This window comes from Rhinopithecus roxellana, chromosome 3 (assembly GCF_007565055.1).
Source record: "Rhinopithecus roxellana isolate Shanxi Qingling chromosome 3, ASM756505v1, whole genome shotgun sequence".
NCBI classification, from domain to species: domain Eukaryota; kingdom Metazoa; phylum Chordata; class Mammalia; order Primates; family Cercopithecidae; genus Rhinopithecus; species Rhinopithecus roxellana.
Window position 1 is genome coordinate 91,157,387 of NC_044551.1, and position 24,464 is coordinate 91,181,850.

Sequence of the window (24,464 nt, forward strand, 5' to 3'; positions counted from 1 at the left end):
ATGACAAAAGAGGTATGGTGGCTCACTGGGGAAAAAAGGTACTCAATAGATAGGCCTAAGACAATTGACTACTCATATGTAAAAACAGTGAATTAGAACCCCCCTCCTTATGCTATTTATAGAACAACTTTGAATTAGTTTAAAGCAAAGTAAGAAACAAAACATTACTTATGAAAACCTACAAGACACTATCCGTATGACTGCAGGATGGGGAAGCAGTTCTTTAAACAAGATATAAAGACTAGCCATAAAGAAAAAAAAATCAATACAGTAAACAACATTAAAGTTTAGAACTTCCATATGATGATATACAACTTAAAAACAAGCCATAGCCTAGGGGAATTTTCAGCGCATACAAATGACAAAAGATGGTAGGCAAAACATATTTTCAAAGTCCCACCAATCCATTGGAAAAGGACAAAGCAAAAACTGTACAAATGAAACAGGAAGCTCAATGGCCAATAAGTATAACAACACAAGCTCCCCAGTAATCATGGAAAGTCAGTTAAAACCAGGATGCATCATTTCATACCAATCAGAGTAGCAATAATGAAAAAAATCTGACAATACCAGCTGTTATCAGATGTTGGCAAGGGAACCTTTAGAGGTGTAAGTTGGTACAATCACTTGGGAAGGCATTGTGGCCACTCTTGCAATGTCTAAAATGTACATTCCATGCAGTGCAGTTGACAAGGTTGCAGAAGGGACATGTAGTATACTGCCAGTTTATATAAAGTATGTAAACCAAAAAATCAGATCTATATTTTATGGATACATGCACAGTAGTAAAATAGCACAGAAATGATAAATAATAAATTCAGTAATATGGCAAGGGAGGGAACAGGGAGATTGTGCAAAGATAATCAAAGGCCACCAACTTTATCTTTGATTCTGTTTTCCACTAAAATGAAAAAAAAAATGCAGCAAATAATGAAAAATGTTAAGATCAGACAGAGATGCTTTGGTGGGTGTTCATTAGATTATTATCCTTTTCTGTATGCTCAGAAGATTTCATAATTCAATAGAGAGGGTTAATAGGAAGGAAGAAAGTGCAGACAGGAGGTGGAAACTCATTGGAGCAGTTTTGTCCTGAAGAGAAACAAATAAACTGGTAGCAGGTGGACCTCTGCACAGAGGGTTATATTCCACAGTGGGTCATTGGAAGCATGTTTATATGTTGCTTGAGATAACTCCATGTACAGTGAGAAAGTGTCTACATAATAGAGAAATAAGATAACTCCAGGAACGAAGGCTTTGGAAAGGTAAGAGTTCATAGGAGTTCGTTTGGAGACAGTAGAGCCCCCGCCTTGAATGGTCATTGGAGTAGGAACCAGGGAGACCAGGTAGAGGCAGCAATGGATTCTTCAGTGGTGCAAATTGTTTGAGGGCTTGCTGCCCTGGAGGCTTATGTTTTAGTAATGAAGTATGAGACTAGATTTGGGTGGGGAGTAGGGAAGAGACATGAATGTTAGAAAAGAGAAGAGAAACTATGAAATCAACATCTTGGAAATCAGGCAAACAAACTTACTGGGAACGTGTACTGGAATGTCCATGCAGTGTTGGATGACCAGCCAAGGCTCATGGTAATCACCCTAAAGTGAACCCCATCGGCATATTTGTGGGATTTTCTCAAGGAACATTCAGTAGCTCAGGCACTGGTGTGGATAACATGGATGATTGATTCCAGCCAGGAGGTGGTTTCCCCACACAAACCAGAGAGAGGAACAGAAAAGTCGAGGACATCTGCAGGGAGGCGTCTTTAAGGATGGTCACACAATGTAAGCTAACAAGGAGGACACAGGGAGAAAAAGGATCATGGTTTCAACAGACTGAAGGACTAGATGAGGTCCAGAATCCGAATGTTTACTTGTGGTCCAAGATGTGTTCATGATAATAGGGGCTGCAGTGGAATTACTGTTGTTAGAGGAGAGGACAGATGGCCAGCATCCTAGAGGTGTGATCAGTATGGATGTTTAAGTCAGCAAAAGGAAACTTCAGTGAACAAAGCAATGTGACACAGGATGTTCAACAGACAACAGCCACAAGCAAAATCATTTTATAGATGTTGAAAATGTGGTCCAGAGAATGAATCTCTACAAAGTAAATCCCAAACTAATAACCGAAAGAGCCGGTGAGTATTTGACTCCAAGCTCCCTTCTCTTTCCAGTACCAAACTGCTTATACAAGTTTCAACACACTAAACTTTAACAGTTATACAATGGAATTTTATCTGAGTCTCCAATAACTCCCCTCAAAGGAGCTGAGGATGACTCTTAACCCTTAACCAGTATGACTAATCAGAAATATCTGGGGAATTTTTTCAACATACACAAGCCAAGGCTAACGCTATATGTAGTGAATCAGAGTCTCCAAGGGGTAGGGCCCAGGCCTGTGGTTTCAGAAACGTTTCCCAGGTACATCTGATGCACAGGCTGTTCAAGAACCAGTGGACTTCAGATTATTTTCAGTACCAAACCTCCCCTGTTTTTAAAGCACAGATCATTCCGATAGTCCTGAGAAACAACTGGACCAAGAGAACAAAGACTTTAGTGCCCAGTTGTGTTTATCTGGCCATCTCTAAGGTTCTAGAATTATTGTTTTGCATGCACTATATAGCAACTCATTCCATCCTGGACTGTATTGAGAAACATGTTTTCTATTCCGTATCTTATGTAATCACAAAAGAGTCTTAGTGTTTGCTTATTGTGCTCAAAGATTCACTTTTATCAATTTATTGATGAAATATCCACTTTTACCAATTTATTTCTATAAAGTGTTTTGCTTATCAGTAATGTCCTCTGCGAAATTCTCATTGCCAGATGTATTACTTTAGGGACTACGTAAATTATGGTGGTCTCTCACTCACACACACACACCTTTTCTCTTCTGCTAGGATCAGCTTTCACAGTTGTGTGCATGGGGGAAGGGGCCTCTCTGGGATATGAACTGAGGAAGGATGCCCCATTGACCTTTGTTTCCTCTCTCCTACCCCAACTTCCCAGCTCAATCAGCACAGACATGATTATGTAATCATGCCAATATAAGAGCTACGATTATGTTTACTTCATCCTTCCCCTACCTCTAGGAGATAATATCATTTCAGCTCACCCAGGGAAATATATCAGAATTTTGGCCAACTGCAGAAATGGCCTATATAAATACACTGCTCCCAGAAAATTCTGCCACACCTTCCAGCCTCCGCCAACTCAATCACCAAGTGAGCTGGATTGCCTTCTATTTCATCCCCTGGAGCGTCATGGGGTGGAGTGTGTGGCCATAATGTCAGATTCATCCCTATGCGTGACAGCATCAATGAAGTTATAAATATCTAAGGCTTGTGGCATTCCCTAGCGAAGTGTCTCACAATATGCCTTTCATATATCAATAACTAACAGGTTTTGGGGATTTCCTGCTTGCTCGGCTCTAGTCTAAGAGGTTTAAAATATTAACTTATTGAACTCTCAAATTAACTGTGCTAGGGAATGTTATTACCCCCACTTTATGGATAAGAACACTGAGGCACAGAGAGGTTGAGTAACCTCCCCTGTGATGAAGCAGCTAGGAGGCATAATTGGGAGTCAGACGGTGGCATTGCTGACTTCAGAGACTTGCTCTTCCCCAACACCTCCATGGTGCACGAGAGCCAGGGTTGGCAAACTTTTCCCGTAAAAGGTCAGAGAGCAAATGTGTTAGGCTTTGTGAGCCATACAGTTTCTGTTGCAACTCTAGACAATATGTTAGTGAATTGTGTTCCAATAACAATTTATTTACAAAAACAGACCGGATTTGGCCTCCACGTCATAGTTTGCTGATCCCTGCTCTAGCCCAGTGGTTCTCAAATTTGAGCATGCTTTAAAATCATCAGAAGGGCTTTCTAAAATCAGACCGGTGCCCAGCAACATCCTGAGTTTCTGATTCAGTGGGCTTTGGATGGGGCCCACACTTTTGTTTTGCATCTTTAGCGGTTCCCAAGTGATGCTAATGCTATGGGTCTAGGAACCACCCTTTGAGAACCACTGCCTAAAGGAACTTTAACAAACACAGCCTGCAGGTTATCTTCTGAAAGCACGTCAACGTTCATGTAAAATCTTACCATTCCTCTAAGTCGTGATGACTTAGAGACTCCTTTGTCTTGCAGTCTCTGGACAAAGACCATGTTTTATCTTCTTGGTATTCACAGTGTCTGAGATGGTGACTTCTGTGTCCTAGGTACTCAAAAATGGTTGCTTGTGGAATGAAACTTAGAGGAATAACTGTAATGCTATGTTAGGTTGTTCCCGTTAATTTTAAAATGTGGGCTGGACGCGGTGGCTCAAGCCTGTAATCCCAGCACTTTGGGAGGCCCAGATGGGTGAATCATGAGGTCAGGAGATCGAGACCATCCTGGCTAACACAGTGAAACCCCGTCTCTACTAAAAAGAATACAAAAAACTAGCCGGGCGAGGTGGCGGGCACCTGTAGTCCCAACTACTCGGGAGGCTGAGGCAGGAGAATGGTGTGAACCCGGGAGGCGGAGCTTGCAGTGAGCCCAGATCGCGCCACTGCACTCCAGCCTGGGCGACAGAGCGAGACTCCATCTCAAAAAAGAAAAAAAAAAAAAAAAATTTAAATGTGACGAAAATACTCAGGATTGGAGTAAATCGCTTTAACTCAGAGAATGACATTACCTAAGATAGGCAACTTGTTTCTATGGTACAGAAAGTCATTTTTCCCAGTTCACTCATTTAAAGAAAATATACACCTTAAGATAGTCCTGAGTTTTGCCCAAGTCACATTAAATGTAGCCTGCCCCAAGTTATGATCCTACGTAAGAAGCAGCTCTTGCTTGTCAAGATATTGTTCCTTAGGGATGAAGGACAAAAGAAGTTGTAGGTTATGGGATTTTGCAGAAGGCATTACCAGTCCCGGCAAAACCAGTTCTTAAAAAACGATTGGGATCAGGCTGACTGGACACACCTAGATATAACTTGAGCAGAGGATACCTGCCAGGACTGATTTCCCCCTTGGGTAAACAGCCAGATGCAAGGCAATGTGCAGGCCATTTAAACTCTCAGTGCTGTGACCAAACCAGAGCCTCGTGATTCACTTTATTTAGAAAAACAGGTGGGAAATTAGAAATCCTCCAAACTATTTTGAATTGGAAAAAGAAAACCTCATTTGGTTTCAAAGCATTTTTTTTTTTTTACTTTTCCTAACTCTGAGAAAATGTGAACACTGTAGCAGGGTAAAAAGACTGCTCACTGCCTTCCATATACACAAATCAGGGCTTTCCTGCATCCAAATGTTAATTTGAACTGACAAAACACTCTCGGCACTTTAATTTTATTTCATAACGAAAAGGCGAACTTAACTTCTAAGCATTTTTATTCCAAGTTTAATGGCTTACATTCCCAGGGTCAGCAAGCAGATGGAGTTGGAGACGAGAATGTATAATTGCAGATTATGAAACAGCAAAATTAATATTACTTTGTTAATGTCAAGATAGGATTTGAGAGCTAGAAGGGATTTTCAAGATCATTGATCCTAAACCTCATCATACAGATGAAGACACTGAGGCTGAAGTGATTATGTGTCCTTCACATAACTGGCTTTGCAGAGCCAGTTGGGGATGGAGCTGCATCTGCTGCCTGGTCTCCTAGCAATTAGGCCAGTCCTCCCACTGCAGTACACCACTATCCTCATCAATTCCTTACAAGAAAGAGGCTCTTATTTATCCTTCACTGCTTTACCTTTCAGTGTAGAAGTTTGTGTGTGTGTGTGTGTGTGTGTGTGTGTGTGTGAAATAAATGAGAAGGAGGAGAGGGAGGGGAGGGGGAGGAGGGGGAGGAGGAGGAGGAGGAGAAGGAAGAAGGAGAAGGAAAAGCAAAGAGCCAGAACTGTTGGAGTGCAACCATTTGCAAATTTCCCAGGGACCTACCTCCTTCCATCTGTGACTCTGCCATTCTCAGTGGGCTACCCACATCGTCATGGTCCATGGTTAACCATCACCTTGAAAATTCCAGCCAGGAGGGAGGAGAGAAAGAAGTGGAGTGCATCCTCTTCCCCATACAAATGTGCCTTGGATGGCACACATGCATTTCCTTGGCCAGAACTTACTTGCATGGACAGACCTAGATTGTGGGTCACCATGTGCCCAGCTAAACATAGTATATAGTATTATATCCAAAAGAAACAATTGTCACTGAGGGCTATCTAGAGGTTTCTTAGTTGACTCGCTGGCTATCCAATATCTGTGCTTACCTTTCATCTCACATAAAGAACACATGTATCCTCGACCTAATGGAGGCAATCTGTATATGTCTTATTGCTGCTGCTTTCACCTTCAAGTTCATGATCTGTACCTGACACACAGTGTTATCCACTAAGTCCAGGCTTCCTCCTCTCAGTTGAACAACTGTAAACTAAAAGACAAGTTTTCTGTGCACCCATTGGATCCAATATAGAATGGTAGAGTAGGAACAGAAACTTCAGTGGCAGACAAATGGCAGTGGTGGATCCCTGCTAATGAATGCATGCTTCCCAAGAGCCACTGCTGTGAGACTGAAGTCACTCCATCTGATGTCCCCTGGGAAACTCTCTGGAAGGAGATCACTAGGAGCGTGTGGGAGGGGGTATTAGTCCATTTTCACACTCTGTAAAGATACTACCTGAGACTGGGAAATTTATAAACAAAAGAGGTTTAATTGACTCACAGTTCCTCATGGCTGGGGAGGCCTCAGGAAACTTACAATCATGGTGGAAAGCAAAAGCAAAGCAAAACACGTCTTACATGACAGCAGGAGAAAGAGCACATGCAGGGCAAACTGCCAGACACAACCGGATCTCATGAGGACTCCCTCACTATCATCAGAACAGCATGGAGGAAACTGCCCCCATGAGCCAATCACGTTCCACCAGGTCCCTCCCTCAACACATGGGGATTACAATTCTCGATGAGATTTGAATGAGCACAGAGAGCCAAGTCATATCAGAGTGCATTGCTCTGGTTCAGCTGGGGCACACACAGCCTTTGCCACTCACCCCCAGCAGGGTGGCCTGAGTCACCAATCAAGCTTGTCTGGTGGCTTCTTTGGCAACACAATTTCCTCAAAAACTTAGCAGGCAACTGTCATTTAAACCTAAAGATTTAGCATCTTTATTTCCTGGACTCTGTGTACTGCCAAAAGTCCTCTCGAGTTAATGGTGTCTACCTTGGGAGTGTCAGGAACATAGTCCTTGTGGGAAGGAAATTCCTCTATTCTGGTCTCTCACTTTTTGGCAGAAAAGTCCGTATGTGAGAAGAGTTAGCAAAATAGGATCACACAGTTCTATCTCCTCCCCTTGCAGTCCATTTGGAGCCACCTCTTATCACTGTTTCAGTTTTGGATAAGGTTTGGCTTTATCAAACTTGCAAAGTCCCAAGAGAACTCATATTCACTTCAAGTTGACTATGTGGGCCATGAGGATGTTCCCGTCATGAGAGGATCTAACTTAGCAGAGCTCTGGTTCTCTTTCATTTTTGCTTGATGTGCAGCCACCTCTAGCCTAAATTTGCCTCTCTCATGAGGACTTCTCTCAAAGTGTCGAGTGTCAACAAGAAAACATCAACATTCTGAATTTTCTGATCATTTCCCCTACTGTTGGTCATGCCATGTGTTCTTCATCCCAAGATGCTGCAGAGACCATGTCATTAGATGCTTTGTCACTGCATAACAAGGGTCACCAGCTTTCTACCCACCAAAATCTGCGCTTTTGCTGTCCACTATCCAGATGCTTTCTCTAAGCCAATGACATCAGATTGGCCAGCTGGATTCTAACAAATGCCACGCACAACATTCTCTTCCAAGTACCAAATTCTGCCATATACATTCAGCTGTGTATGAGAATGATCCAAATTTGCAGTGACCTAAACACAAAATGAGTTTATTGCTTTCTCCCATAAACATCTAATGTGGTAACTGTGCTCCACAAGGTCATGGGGCACTCAGGTTCCTTCTCCTTGTCATTTTACCTTGCCGTGGTAATGTTGTGGTTTCGATGGCCCAATATTTCTCACCACCATATCTGCTTTTCAGCCAATAGGAAGGGAATGAAATGGTTGGTATTATCTTGCCTGCTAAGTAAGGCACAATTTGGAGATTTCACACATCACTCATTCAATCCCATTATTAGGAATTTAATCTCAGGAATAAACTTCCTTTTTAGGATGTCAGAGTCCTCAGACAAGGGTTTTTATTGCTAAAGAAGTAAAGGAAGTTTGTATTGCAGAACATGAACAGTCTCTGCTGCATTATGTACGTCTTTTTAATATTCAGCATAAATATCTAGAACACAACCTGTAATTAAAGATGTAATTCAGCATGGATATGCTGTTTACCTCTAAATCTCCTTATCTAGAATATTAGTGAACCTATCAACCAGGAATTCTTGGGAAATTTCTTATCCAAACCTTTTGGGCTATCTGATCTTTTGCTGTCATTTGATTTTCCTCTAACTCTTCCAAAATGGGCATCCACACAGAATTATGTCAGACCAGCATTTGATATCCAAAATGATATTAATTTGGTGAGTAAGTCTTTATGTAACTGTTCAGACTCCACATTTTGGATGTATCTGGTTTAACTCACTATTTTGACTTGCCCATTAAGCTTTTATTTTCAATGAACATAATTTTTATTACTAGAATTTACATAATCTTTTGGCTATTGAACTTATTTTCTGTTTTCTGTTGTGTCATTAGTATCTCAAGCATGCTAATTTTTTAGTCATTATCCTATTATTCTTGTATCTGAATCTCCTGTTTGTGTTTTCTGCTAATTTTCGCACATGGTAGCCTGTTCTTTTTGTGATTTTTAAATGTAGGTTGTGAGTTTGTTTGCTCTGTGGGGCTTTATGAAAATTCGGAATGTCCTGGATTAAAAGTTTCCCTCTTTTAGAAGGTTCTGGGCATGCAGGAGTGGTACCAGGCAGGGATAAATTTTTGTTGTTACTTTCCTCCTTTGGGGGCTCCCAAGTATAGTCACATCAAACTAAAACCTTATGAGAAAAATACTGTTATTATTTTAAGGAAAGAGTTTTTCCCACCAAGATCCCAGAAGACAACCTCTTTGTTAACTATTTGCCGGTGAGTGGATGTTTTACATGCCTGTTCAATAGGGCTGACTATACTGGGATGGGATTTTACCACATCATCACGCATGCCCCAAGGACTTATTTGCTTTGACCCCTAAAATCCATGCCTATGGTCGTTGGTTACCAAGAAAGGCACGCCCTGTTTCCCCCTGCTCCCCGCCTCCAACTCACCCAACACAACTGAGTAAATATCTATTTTCTATTCTGTGGCCTTGAGAATTTCCTTACTTTCTTTTGAGCTTAGCTATGTATTTCAAAGAAGTTTAGTTTATTTTTATGTAGCCTTTGTAAGTGTTCTGTAGTAGTATAGTTTCATCGTACTTAACTGTTTCCATAACGAGAAGTCAGCTCCCTAATTTCATTCATGAAGATGCAAACTGTTACTTACTTCAACCTAATAAATCGCAATGGAAGCAACTAAAAGACAATATTTACAACATTTGTGAGGGACAAGTGGTCAGTATGCTTGTATGACGTGGCATATCTGGCTATCTAAGCTGGGTTCCAGAGGCTCTTCAGTACAAACTCCACCTCTCCTTCCCCAGCAACTCACTCTGTCGCGCAAATCTCAGTAAGAGTTTACACTCTCTGCTATGCCCAGTAGTAGGGAAGGCAACATGGATGGGAGGCATGAAAAAGGCAAAGATCAAAGAAGGAAGTCTGAATTTGTGCTCCTGTATTTTAGGCGAGACCAGAAGCTTTGGGGGGACTCATGACTTTAAAAGTTCATGAGAAACTTTTTGAGACTCACAAGCACTAGGAGAAATGCTTTTAAGTTCAGGAAATCAGATGTAGTGTAAAATTATAAAAAAGAGCACATTTCCTGTTTCTGGATTTTTTTTTTTTTTTTTTTTTTTTTTTTTTTTTTTTTGTTACGGGGTCTCGCTGTCTTACCCAGACGGAAATGCAGTGGTATTTCATGACTCACCACAGCCTCAGCTGCCTGGGCTCAAGCAATTCTCCCACCTCAGCCTTTCGAGTATATAGGACCACAGGCATGGACCGCCACACCCAGCCAATTTTTAAAATTATTTGTAGAGATGAGGCTGGTCTCAAATTCCTGGGCTCAAGTGATCCTCCCACCTCAGCCTCCCAAAGTGCTGGGATTACAGATGTGAGTCACCGCACACAGCATGGAAAATTCTTGCAACGTTAGAACAGGCATGGCAGAGTTTATGGGATTGGCACCACTCTTTTTCCACTCAAGAGAAGATAATTTTTCTATTGACACCCTCAGGGTACTCTTGGCTCTTGGTGGCAGCAGTGTGGCTTCCCAATACTCTGTCTTGACAGTAGACATGGGCAAGTGGGAGCCAGAGCTGGACACACAGAGGAAAGCAGACAGCAGGTGGTATGGGTGCTCACCACCTGGGCTTGTTGGCTTGTGTGAGGCACTCCTTTGGGGACTCCCGAAGTAACTCAGAGAAAATGCTTTGTAGGGAGCTAATTTTTAGCAATCAGGCTAGGAGTCACTGAGCTCCCATAATTGATTAAGTCTCTAAAGTTAAGGAGACTTTATACTGGCAAGATATGGGTAGACCATCTGAGTGCTGCTAAACATACAAAGAGTGTTCAAGTGATGGGCATTTAGGTTGATTCCATAAAGAAAACGTGGCATATATACATCATGGAATACTATACAGCCATAAAAAAGAATGAGACCATGTCCTTTGCAGGAACACGGATGGAGCTGGAGGCCATTATCCTTAGTAAACTAACTCAGGAACAGAAAACCAAATACCACATATTCTCGTTTGTAAGTGGGAGCTAAATGATGAGAACACATGGACACATAGAGGGGAGCAACACACACTGGGTCCTATCAGAGGGTGGGGGATGGGAGGAGGGAGAGGATCAGGAAAAATAACTAATGGATACTAGGCTTACTACCTGGGTGACAAAATAATCTGTACAACAAACCCCCATGACACAAGTTTGCCTGTATAGCAGACCTGCATATGTACCCCTGAACTTAAAAGTAAAAATATAAAAAAGAGCGCTTAAGAAAAAGACAGTCTCAAACAAAAGATGAATGAAAGACAACTCATAAAAAGAGAAATGAAACAGATTTCACACATAAAAAATAATTTTACTAAAAAATTTAAAAATGAAATAACAAGATTATTTCCATCTACCAAACTGACAAAGATAATTATGCATTTGCCCTCTTATTTATCTGACTGATGGGCATGTAAACTTGTATAATTGTGACAAATAATTTTTTATAGCTATAATGAAGCCTCCTGAATCTTATGGCCCTTTCAATGCCTATTTCAACACATGGAAAATTGTTTATGAGATACTCATAAAAATTTGTATAATGTAACTATATTATGACATAGGTGAGTAGCATAGGTTGTAAAACAATATGCATGGAATATAATCCTAATTGTATATATTTATACAAATATGCATTAAAAAACAACTGGAAGTTTGTACAGTCATCCCTCATTATCCATGGAGGATTGGTTCTGGGACTCCTTGTGGATACCAAAATCCATGCAGACTCAAGTCCCTTATTAAAATGTAGCACTTGCATGTAATCTACACATATCCTACTATATATTTTAAATTATCTCTAGATTACTTGTAATACCTAATACAATGTCAATGCTACATAAACAGTTGTTATACTGTGTTGTTAAGGGAATAATGACAAGAAAAATTCTGTGACTGTTCAGTACAGATACAACTCTCCATTTTTTAAAAAACATTTTTGACCCATGGTTGGTTGAATCCATAGGTGCAGAACCCACAGGTATGGAGGACCGACAGCACACAGATAAGTGGTTATCACATTCTTCATTCTGAATTTCTCAATTACATTTTTTTCACAATAAGCACGAGGTCTCTCTATATTCAGCAAAAAGAGAATAAATGCTATTGTTGTGATCATATTATCTTCATCAATTGGCTTTTCGTGGCCTTAGATTTTTACTCCCATTGTTTCTGATGCACAGATCTGGAGAGAAGCTCCAGAGAAGGAAGGCTCCCTCTTCCCACTCTGGGCTCCTATGACCAGGGCTGGCCCCTCACAGCTGCTGCCAGAGACCCAGTTGGCTTTTGCTGGGAGGACCCCACTCATGGTTGGGACATTCCCTTAGTTAACTGTTCCCCTTCACTGAGGACTCATGTTTCGCATTCTTGTTTGTTTTTCTTTTTGCTTTGTTTGGAAAAATCACTTTCTGGATTATTCTGCTGGTTATCAATTTCATCACTCAATCTTTCATACTGAGTTGCCTGTGCATATTGGGTTAAACCAGAGAAAAGTGTTTTCTATGAAAGTTAAAAAAAAAGGTAAGTAATAGCACTTTGATCTAATTTAACCTATTTCTATGATACCTAAGTTATCCCATCAAGTGGAAAAAATTTCATTTTTCTGATTGATTAGAAATTCTGGTTAACTGGGTACCCCACACGGGTAGTGGTGCCAGACAGAGCTACAAGGGCCCTGAGCAATACTTTCACATTAGTGGAAATTGGTTTATTTTTTACTTCAGTATTTTTTGAATATAGTTTTCTCACTAACCTAAGCCATCAATTTGGAGGATCAGGTTAGAGTATTGACATTGAAATAAGATTCATACATATAAAAAAAGAACGAATTCCTCCTGGATTCAATTTAAAGGAATAAGCATGAAAAGAAAAAATAGATAACTCTCACAAAATTTAATACATTGATTGGATTTGTGAGATATTTTTAAATGAAATTTAATTCGGGGGGCGGAGCAAGATGGCCGAATAGGAACAGCTCCAGTCTCCAACTCCCAGCGTGAGCGACACAGAAGACCGGTGATTTCTGCATTTTCAACTGAGGTACTGGGGTCATCTCACTAGGGAGTGCCGGACAATCGGTGCTGGTCAGCTGCTGCAGCCTGACCAGCGAGAGCTGAAGCAGGGCGAGGCATCGCCTCACCTGGAAGCCCAAGGGGGAAGGGAATCCCTTTTCCTAGCCAGGGGAACTGAGACACACAACACCTGGAAAATCGGGTAACTCCCACCCCAATACTGCGCTGTAAGCATACAGGCACACCAGGAGAATATATCCCACGCCTGGCCGGGAGGGTCCCATGCCCACAGAGCCTCCCTCACTGCTAACACAGCAGTCTGCCGCGATCTATCCGCAAGGTAGCAGCAAGGCTGGGGGAGGGGCGCCCGCCATTGCTGAGGCTTAAGTAGGTAAACAAAGCTGCTGGGAAGCTCGAACTGGGTGGAGCTCACAGCAGCTCAAGGAAGCCTGCCTGTCTCTGTAGTCTCCACCTCTGGGGACAGCGCACAGCTGAAGACCAACAGGGGAAGTAGCGGGAGCCGGTGCAGACGCGAACGACTCTGTCTGACAGCTTTGGGGAGAGCCGTGGATCTCCCAACGCGGAGGTTGAGATCTGAGAACGGACAGACTGCCTGCTCAGGTGTGTCCCTGACCCCTGAGTAGCCTAGCTGGGAGAAATCCCCCACTAGGGGCAGTCTGACACCCCACACCTCACAGGGTGGAGTACACCCCTGAGAGGAAACTTCCAAAGGAAGAATCAGACAGGTACACTCGCTGTTCAGCAATATTCTATCTTCGGCAACCTCTGCTGCTGATACCCAGGCAAACAGGGTCTGAAGTGGACCTCAAGCAATCTCCAACAGACCAACAGACAGTCCTTCTGACTGTCAGAAGGAAAACTATCAAATAGGAAGGACACCTATACCAAAACCCCATCAGTACGTCACCACCATCAAAGACCAGAGACAGATAAAACCACAAAGATGGGGAAGAAGCAGGGCAGAAAGGCTGGAAATTCAAAAAATAAGAGCGCATCTCCCCCTGCAAAGGAGCGCAGCCCATCGCCAGCAACGGATCAAAGCTGGTCAGAGAATGACTTGGACGAGAGGAGAGAAGAAGGCTTCAGTCCATCAAACTTATCAGAGCTAAAGGAGGAATTACGTACCCAGCGCAAAGAAACTAAAAATCTTGAAAAAAGAGTGGAAGAATTGACAGCTAGACTAATTAATGCAGAGAAGATCATAAACGAAATGACAGAGATGAAAACCATGACACGAGAAATACGTGACAAATGCACAAGCTTCAGTAACCGACTCAATCAACTGGAAGAAAGAGTATCAGCGATTGAAGATCAAATGAATGAAATGAAGCGAGAAGAGAAACCAAAAGAAAAAAGAAGAAAAAGAAATGAGCAAAGCCTGCAAGAAGTATGGGATTACGTAAAAAGACCAAATCTACGTCTGATTGGGGTGCCTGAAAGTGAGGGGGAAAATGGAACCAAGTTGGAAAACACTCTTCAGGATATCATCCAGGAGAACTTCCCCAACCTAGTAGGGCAGGACAACATTCAAATTCAGGAAATACAGAGAATGCCACAAAGATACTCCTCCAGAAGAGCAACTCCAAGACACATCATTGCCAGATTCACCAAAGTTGAAATGAAGGAAAAAATCTTAAGGGCAGCCAGAGAGAAAGGTCGGGTTACCCACAAAGGGAAGCCCATCAGACTAACAGCAGATCTCTCGGCAGAAACTCTACAAGCCAGAAGAGAGTGGGGGCCAATATTCAACGTTCTTAAAGAAAAGAATTTTCAACCCAGAATTTCATATCCAGCCAAACTAAGTTTCATAAGTGAAGGAGAAATAAAATCCTTTACAGATAAGCAAATGCTTAGAGATTTTGTCACCACCAGGCCTGCCTTACAAGAGACCCTGAAGGAAGCCCTAAACATGGAAAGGAACAACCGGTACCAGCCATCGCAAAAACATGCCAAAATGTAAAGACCATCGAGCCTAGGAAGAAACTGCATCAACTAACGAGCAAAATAACCAGTTAATATCATAATGGCAGGATCAAGTTCACACATAACAATATTAACCTTAAATGTTAATGGACTAAATGCTCCAATTAAAAGACACAGACTGGCAAACTGGATAAAGAGTCAAGACCCATCAGTCTGCTGTATTCAGGAGACCCATCTCACATGCAGAGACATACATAGGCTCAAAATAAAGGGATGGAGGAAGATCTACCAAGCAAATGGAGAACAAAAAAAAGCAGGGGTTGCAATCCTAGTCTCTGATAAAACAGACTTTAAACCATCAAAGATCAAAAGAGACAAAGAAGGCCATTACATAATGGTAAAGGGATCAATTCAACAGGAAGAGCTAACTCTCCTAAATATATATGCACCCAATACAGGAGCACCCAGATTCATAAAGCAAGTCCTTAGAGACTTGCAAAGAGACTTAGACTCCCATACAATAATAATGGGAGACTTCAACACTCCGCTGTCAACATTAGACAGATCAATGAGACAGAAAGTTAACAAGGATATCCAGGAATTGAACTCATCTCTGCACCAAGCGGACCTAATAGACATCTATAGAACTCTCCACCCCAAATCAACAGAATATACATTCTTCTCAGCACCACATCGCACTTATTCCAAAATTGACCACATAATTGGAAGTAAAGCACTCCTCAGCAAATGTACAAGAACAGAAATTATAACAAACTGTCTCTCAGACCACAGTGCAATCAAACTAGAACTCAGGACTAAGAAACTCAATCAAAACCGCTCAACTACATGGAAACTGAACAACCTGCTCCTCAATGACTACTGGGTACATAACGAAATGAAAGCGGAAATAAAGATGTTCTTTGAAACCAATGAGAACAAAGATACAACATACCAGAATCTCTGGGACACATTTAAAGCAGTGTGTAGAGGGAAATTTATAGCACTAAATGCCCACAAGAGAAAGCAGGAAAGATCTAAAATTGACACTCTAACATCACAATTAAAAGAACTAGAGAGGCAAGAGCAAACACATTCAAAAGCTAGCAGAAGGCAAGAAATAACTAAGATCAGAGCAGAACTGAAGGAGATAGAGACACAAAAAACCCTCCAAAAAATCAATGAATCCAGGAGTTGGTTTTTTGAAAAGATCAACAAAATTGACAGACCGCTAGCAAGGCTAATAAAGAAGAAAAGAGAGAGGAATCAAATAGATGCAATAAAAAATGATAAAGGGGATATCACCACTGACCCCACAGAAATACAAACTACCATCAGAGAATACTATAAACGCCTCTACGCAAATCAACTAGAAAATCTAGAAGAAATGGATAATTTCCTGGACACTTACACTCTCCCAAGGCTAAACCAGGAAGAAGTTGAATCCCTGAATAGACCAATAGCAGGCTCTGAAATTGAGGCAACAATTAATAGCCTACCCACCAAAAAAAGTCCAGGACCAGATGGATTCACAGCTGAATTCTACCAGAGGTACAAGGAGGAGCTGGTACCATTCCTTCTGAAACTATTCCAATCAATAGAAAAAGAGGGAATCCTCCCTAACTCATTTTATGAGGCCAACATCATCCTGATACCAAAGCCTGGCAGAGACACAACAAAAAAAGAGAATTTTAGACCAATATCCCTGATGAACATTGATGCAAAAATTCTCAATAAAATACTGGCAAACCGGATTCAGCAGCACATCAAAAAGCTTATCCACCATGATCAAGTGGGCTTCATCCCTGGGATGCAAGGCTGGTTCAACATTCGCAAATCAATAAACGTAATCCAGCATATAAACAGAACCAAAGACAAGAACCACATGATTGTCTCAATAGATGCAGAAAAGGCTTTTGACAAAATTCAACAGCCCTTCATGCTAAAAACGCTCAATAAATTCGGTATTGATGGAACGTACCTCAAAATAATAAGAGCTATTTATGACAAACCCACAGCTAAAATCATACTGAATGGGCAAAAACTGGAAAAATTCCCTTTGAAAACTGGCACAAGACAGGGATGCCCTCTCTCACCACTCCTATTCAACACAGTGTTGGAAGTTCTGTCTAGGGCAATCAGGCAAGAGAAAGAAATCAAGGGTATCCAGTTAGGAAAAGAAGAAGTCAAATTGTCCCTGTTTGCAGATGACATGATTGTATATTTAGAAAACCCCATCGTCTCAGCCCAAAATCTCCTTAAGCTGATAAGCAACTTCAGCAAAGGCTCAGGATACAAAATTAATGTGCAAAAATCACAAGCATTCTTATACACCAGTAACAGACAAGCAGAGAGCCAAATCAGGAATGAACTTCCATTCACAATTGCTTCAAAGAGAATAAAATACCTAGGAATCCAGCTTACAAGGGATGTAAAGGACCTCTTCAAGGAGAACTACAAACCACTGCTCAGTGAAATCAAAGAGGACACAAACAAATGGAAGAACATACCATGCTCATGGATAGGAAGAATCAATATCGTGAAAATGGCCATACTCCCCAAGGTTATTTATAGATTCAATGCCATCCCCATCAAGCTACCAATGAGTTTCTTCACAGAATTGGAAAAAACTGCTTTAAAGTTCATATGGAACCAAAAAAGAGCCCGCATTGCCAAGACAATCCTAAGTCAAAAGGACAAAGCTGGAGGCGCCACGCTACCTGACTTCAAACTATACTACAAGGCTACAGTAACCAAAACAGCATGGTACTGGTACCAAAACAGAGATATAGATCAATGGAACAGAACAGAGTCCTCAGAAATAATACCACACATCTACAGCCATCTGATCTTTGACAAACCTGAGAGAAACAAGAAATGGGGAAAGGATTCCCTATTTAATAAATGGTGCTGGGAAAATTGGCTAGCCATAAGTAGAAAGCTGAAACTGGATCCTTTCCTTACCCCTTATACGAAGATTAATTCAAGATGGATTAGAGACTTAAATGTTAGACCTAATACCATAAAAACCCTAGAAGAAAATCTAGGTAGTACCATTCAGGACATAGGCATGGGCAAGGACTTCATGTCTAAAACACCAAAAGCAACGGCAGCAAAAGCAAAAATTGACAAATGGGATCTAATTAAACTAAAGAGCTTTTGCACAGCAAAAGAAACTACCATCAGAGTGAACAGGCAACCTACAGAATGGGAGAAAATTTTTGCAACCTACTCATCTGACAAAGGGCTAATATCCAGAATCTACAAAGAACTCAAACAAATATACGAGAAAAAAACAAACAACCCCATCAAAAAGTGGGGAAAGGATATGAACAGACATTTCTCAAAAGAAGATATTCATACAGCCAACAGACACATGAAAAAATGCTCATCATCACTCGCCATCAGAGAAATGCAAATCAAAACCACAATGAGATACCATCTCACACCAGTTAGAATGGCAATCATTAAGAAGTCAGGAAACAACAGGTGTTGGAGAGGATGTGGAGAAATAGGAACACTTTTACACTGTTGGTGGGATTGTAAACTAGTTCAACCATTATGGAAAACAGTATGGCAATTCCTCAAGGATCTAGAACTAGATGTACCATATGACCCAGCCATCCCACTACTGGGTATATACCCAAAGGATTATAAATTATTCTACTACAAAGACACATGTACACGTATGTTTATTGCGGCACTATTCACAATAGCAAAGACTTGGAATCAACCCAAATGTCCATCAATGACAGACTGGATTAAGAAAATGTGGCACATATACACCATGGAATACTATGCAGCCATAAAAAAGGATGAGTTTGCGTCCTTTGTAGGGACATGGATGCAGCTGGAAACCATCATTCTTAGCAAACTATCACAAGAACAGAAAACCAAACACCGCATGTTCTCACTCATAGGTGGGAACTGAACAATGAGATCACTTGGACTCGGGAAGGGGAACATCACGCACTGGGGCCTATCATGGGGAGGGGGGAGGGGGGAGGAGGGAGGGATTGCATTGGGGAGTTATACATGATATAAATGATGAATTGATGGGTGCTGACGAGTTGATGGGTGCAGCACACCAACATGGCATAAGTACACATATGTAACAAACCTGCACGTTATGCACATGTACCCTAGAACTTAAACTATAATAAAAAAAAAAAAAAAGAAATTTAATTCAAAATGTTGAAAGCTACAGATGACTGGAAATAACGTAAAAATAGAAAATCCAATTTTAAAATACGTATTTCATGTTGGAGTAGAAGAAACATGCACCTCAGATTATCCCTAAAGTTCTCAAAGTAGAAGAATAAAATAAAATTTAATCTAGAAATAAAAGTAGAAACCTTTCAGCAGCTCTTGGGCAATAATTAGTAAATGGATCAAGTAATTACTATTGAATGTAATTGTCATTTTCTTTATAATAGTTTATTGCCTTTAACCTTGGTTTAAGAAATGAGATTCTGTTGGTATGAAAGTGATGATATGAGTATTCCTCAGGCAGGTAGTTGGATGCACATATCTGAAATTCAAGAGAGGGATATGGGAGTCCTCCATTCACAGATGATGAGTCTGGATGAGAATTTAGAGTGCGAAGAACCAAGTGCAAGAATTGAGTTCCTGAGCTCAGAATTCAGGGAACAAGGAGTAACCAGCAAGGAATCCATGAGCGCCCAATGAGACAGGAGGAAAACTAAGAAAGCTCAGTGCAGGGAAGCCAGGAGCAGGAATATGTCCAGGAAGAGGCAGAAATCAACCCCATTAATGCTGACGAAAAGGCAGCTACAGAGAGAATTGCCCATTGGATCTAACTGTGCCAAGGTCACTGGGAACCTTAACAAGGGCAGCTTTTGGGGAGTCGTGAGTCTGAGACAAGGTGAGACAGTCATGAGTCTGAGAGTTGAATCCTAACATTTCAGATCAAACCAAGAGCAGAATGAGGACCACTTATCTAAATATTTAAAATGTAAGTGAAACTAACAAGTTGTTTCAGAAAAGATGCTCTATCTTCATACCTTGGGAAAAGATACTTTTGATGTAAGATGTTTCCATAGGCAGAAAGTGGGGGAAAAGTATATGGGATCTCTATGAAGATTTTCTTACAACTGCATGTGAATCTACAGTTGCTCAAAATGTATCTCAAAAGTTATCATTATGATTATCTCAAAAGTTAAAAACTGTTAGCTTTGTTAATAACCTGGAAGGACAGGCTTGAGTTTAGACATTAGAATTCCTCAGAGTTCTGCTTCAGAACCTGGAGAAAGGACTACCTGTAGAATTTTCAGGGCCCAGTGAAATGAAAGTGTGGGGCCCCTGGTTCAAAAGTGATGAAGCATTTCAAGATGTTAATAGCAAGACATTAAACCAAATGTGGAGACCATGTGAACACAGGACCCCGTCTGACTGCACAGGATGCATGATCTCCTGCTAGCAGTTGTTTCGACGTGTGTGGTTTGAACTCCCTGGCACCATCATCTTGCCCGCCTGTGAGGCAGAAAGGGAGGAAGGTGTAATTTGAAAGCTGTCACAGGTCAAACATCAAAAATAGAGACAGATTCTTGATGACACACTTGCATCCTTCAAGTCTTTGTTCATAAACCGCTGTCTCCGTGACACCTACTTGATTAGCTGATGTAAGATTTCACCCCCTCTCCTCACATGCCCATTACTGATCTGTATTTTTTTTTTTCCAGAGCATGTATCACCTTCTAACACAATGCATACTTTATTTTATTGTGATTATTGTTGATCTCCTCTCACTACTAAGTTAACACCGTAAGGACAGGGATTTTGTCTTTTTTATACTGAAAACCATGCTAAGCCCATATTTAGCACCCAATAATATATCAAATAAATGTATGGTTGGAGAAACTTAGGGTCTAATAAATCAACCTTAATGTGAGGGCTCCCTGGGAAAAATTCCCCAGCTACAGAATATCTGTCTCCTCTTGAATGTGAGTCCCAGATGACACAGTGGCACATTCTTGTTTCCTCTTTAAAATGGAAACATTGCAAAGGCTTCACATCATGGAACCCTAGGGTTGAGTTCACCTTTTATTGCTTTTGGACATAAGACCACAGACCAAAGCAAGAATACTGGAGATGTCACCTCTAAAATACAAAACTGAAAACAGCGAAAGTTAGAGAGTGACTGAGTAGAAGAATAGGCAACATTTTAAAATTGATTTTACAAAGGCAGTCATCAGACAGCACTGTGTCATTTTAACTCAAGATTCTCAAGTGGCTCTCATGCTGATGGTTAAAGCAAGAGAATGATTGGCCCTAAGATGATGTACTCCTCCCAAGAATCTGAAATTCATAGATCATCTGGAAGGACCAGAGTGCTTGTGGAGTGATGGGGGATGGGGTAGATTATTATGGGAAAGAAGAGGGCTCCTCAAAGGAAAAAATGCAAAAAGGAGACTCTAAGAGAGAGGCATCAAAAGCAGATTTTATCACTTCCCAGGGCTCCTGAGTGCCAGAGAGGATTGTCTGAGTCTAATTAAGAAGTATGGACTTGGATCTCATTTCAGGTTATGGATAAAATCAGTCTCATATCAAGTCATCTTGCTTCTGGTGCCTGTGTTTATTAAGCTTCAGGAACAGAGGAAAACCCGAAAGGCTCCTTCCAGGAGACCTGCATTTTGTGTTATCTGTACTGTTTATGATCAACCTGAGGAAGCGCTACGTACACGTCCACAGCACTTAACCATGTTTCTTTGATTATTTGGATTCCAAACCAAGATTGTGTCTCACTTTTGGGCCTTCTCATGGCTGTCTGCTGGAGTCAGATAATAAAGTAAAAAGAAGTTGGACAAAAGAAAAGAAATAAATAAATAAAGTTTACCTGTTTTAGTCCTACACTTTCCAGTACTCTATGGAAAATTCCATCTCTTCATTTTATGGTCTTGATTCTAGAATTCAAATGTTGCCCGATCACTTTTCCCCAGCTTGCCACTCACTCTGGATGTGGGATGTGGCTGAATCTCAATGATTACACAAAATGGAAATGGAGGCACATCAGAGATTTATTGTTTCAACCTTGGAGACTGAAATATATTAAAATAAGTGGCAAAAATCATGAATCATTGCTTGAAAATGCTCGTGAGTTTTCACCTTGGGAATTCAAGGTTACATAACTAGATAATTATGCTTTGCATAATATGTCAATCTTTGGGCTTCCATATCAGTCACAATATTAGCAAGAGAAGAAAATCTTCAGCAGTCTATACCCAGCTGCTACCGTGGAAACATCCCAAAGTCTAATTAAGAGTTTGAAAAAATAGTCGTAATACTCCCTGAAGAACTCATCTACATTCCAACAACACTGGGAAGAGCGATAATAGAATTCTACCATGTAGTTAATATTAGTAATTCCAGGAAAGTATTAAAGAACAAACATTTTGACCACAGCATAGGGAGACCTGGCAATTTTTGCCCAGAAGGACTGATGTGACAGCCGTGTGCAGCTCCTCCCATTCTTCACCTGTACAAATGGAAGAGTTTATTGTGTCACTGTTCTTCAAAGATAACTTTCATTATTGTTGTTTGCTTTTGTTGTTGTTCATAAGTCTTCAGATCAAGGAGTGTCTGATGGAGAGACTACAGAAAACACTGACCTTTGATTGACAGTGATTAGGCGGTGTTTTCCTCTACTAGAGCATGAGATGCGTCACATGGAGGGTGAGAAATGAAGATGTATGGCCAAGGGGGTGCATTGGGATAACTTGTTTTGTCGACTCTTGGCTCTCTCTTCCTGGAAGAAGATTCTCCCTCCCCTTCTTCACATGGTCAGACTGGACAAGGAGACTTGCTTTGGCTAGCAGTGTGAGCTGACAGGGTATGTACGCTGCATCTGAGCAGATGCTTTAAGAACTTTGGTGTGGACTGGGCACGGTGGCTAACACCTGTAATTCTAACATTTGGGGAGGCTGAGGTGGGCAGATCATGAGGTCGGGAAATCAGGACCATCCTGGCTAACGTGGTGAAACCCCGACTCTACTAAAAATACAAAAATTAGCCAGGCGTCGCTATATAGAGAGAACTTTGGTGTGTTTGTCTCACTTCTGAGGCTCCTTTCCTTTGGCCATGAGCAGAACATGTCTCAAGTAGGGGCTGCTCCTTCAGCTTTTATCCTGGAATAAAGTTACATGAAGCCAACCCACAGGGAATGTAAAATGTGAATGAGAAATAAACCAGAGATTTGAGGGTTGTTTGGAACTGTAGCAAAATAAATATAGTGAAAACTGATAGATTCTGGAATTACCTATTTAGTTGAGTACCCATACAAGAGTAAAGCAATGCTGTGCCCACAAAGCATCAGGTCAATATGGCCAAAGGTTTTTTTGTCAAAATTTAAAAAATCTGGAAGGCCAGATGATGTGGCTCATGCCTGTAATCCCAGCACTTTGGGAGGCCAAGGTGGGAGGATCACTTGAGGCCAAGAGTTTGAGACTAGCTTGGGTAATATGAGACTCCATTTCTAGAAAAATTAAAAATCAGTTGGTCATGGTTGTGCACACCTGTAATCCTAGCTACTGGAGAGGCTGAGGCCAGAGGATCACTTGAGGCCAGGAGTTTGAGGTTACAGTGAGCTATGATTGCACCACTGCACTCCAGCCACGGCAACCTAGTGAGACCCTGTCTCAAAAAAAAAAAAAGAAAAAGAAGTTGGAGAAACAAAGGGTTGGCAGCATATAAACAAAACACCTAGACTAGCTTGGGTAGTCTACACTGAAACTTAGACTGAAATGATGATGTGGCTTGCCCTACTCTTCAACTGTAATCACCATGCCAAAAGAATTCGTATGCTTTTGAATTTAGGACAATCCTGGCAAGTAGAACTTACCTGCACTATACATAACTATACTGTGTGCTGGATATGATTTTCTCAGGGAGTAATCAAAACAGATTTCTGTACAGATGAAGCAAAGTTCAGAGGTTTTGTTACCTGAATATCTGTACATTTAGAATGGAATGTCTAAGCATAACTGATTCAAAGATTATTTGATTTCTCTCCTGCTTTATGTAAGTTAGTTTTAGATGGGGGTTGACAGATTGCTATTCTCTGTTTCATTCCTCTTGTTATCTCCAAACAAAATATTAAGGCCTCAACATTCCTTTTAAAAAAATCAACATTAAAGCTCACACATTCAAAGTCATTTGTATAAATTACATGGGAAGCTGTTGCCCTCCCGCGATCTGTGGGCTCTGAACAGAAGTCTGACACAGCTTGTCAGTGTTCTTGTTGGGGCATCAATAACCTTGGCCTTTGGGAAGGAGGGCTAGATGAAGACGGATGGGTGGTGGACTCCGCCAGTCAGGTCTCTCCACTGCCAATCATGGACACCAACGCACTCACTAGAGGCAGAGCTACTTAAATGAAGTTACCAGACGCTGCTGCCAGAACAACTGTTCCTCATCTCACTCGGAACCATTGCTCTGGCTTTGCTGCTACCTATTAATCATTTTAATAATGTGACATGCTGCTTTTTCTTTGTTTGGTATATGCTGGAGTGATGATATTTTCCAAAGAATGATTCACAATGTGTTAGAATTCATAGTTTACATGTGCCTGTCAACCATTTGTAATGCAGGTGTTTAGAAAGTTAGCAT